Consider the following 494-nt stretch of genomic DNA (forward strand, 5'->3'; position numbering starts at 1 on the left):
GAAGGACTGATGACGCGGCGGTATGAATGTGCGAATTCCTTATCCGGACAAAAGACGGGAGGATGAGTGACAGGAGAGAGTGCCCGTTACGGAAAGACACTGGGAGGCGACGTAACAAAAGATATCGGTAGGCAGCAGGGAGCTTACCGGGAGACAGCGAGGCACGGAGGGAGAGATGGGAGAAGAACAGAGAGAAATGGGAGAGAGCGAAAGGAGTAAGGAAAGAGAAAGGCGATGGGTTCGCCGGGATAGAATAGACAGAAGTGAGGAGAGAAGAGAGAGTGAGAATGAACTGAGGAAATAGACGAAGAAGAAGACACGGGGAGAGAAATGAGGGGAAGAATCACGAAAAGAGGGGAAGCGGTGAGACAATAGAATGTGGGGAATGAAAAGGAAGATGTGAACGAAACAAAAAGAATAAGAGGCTGAACAAAATCTGCTGCGAAAGTTATCATGTTGAGCAAATATCTACCCGCATGGAACTCTTCGTCTTG

Source organism: Penaeus monodon, chromosome 22, assembly GCF_015228065.2.
Source record: "Penaeus monodon isolate SGIC_2016 chromosome 22, NSTDA_Pmon_1, whole genome shotgun sequence".
In the NCBI taxonomy this organism is placed as follows: Eukaryota; Metazoa; Arthropoda; class Malacostraca; order Decapoda; family Penaeidae; genus Penaeus; species Penaeus monodon.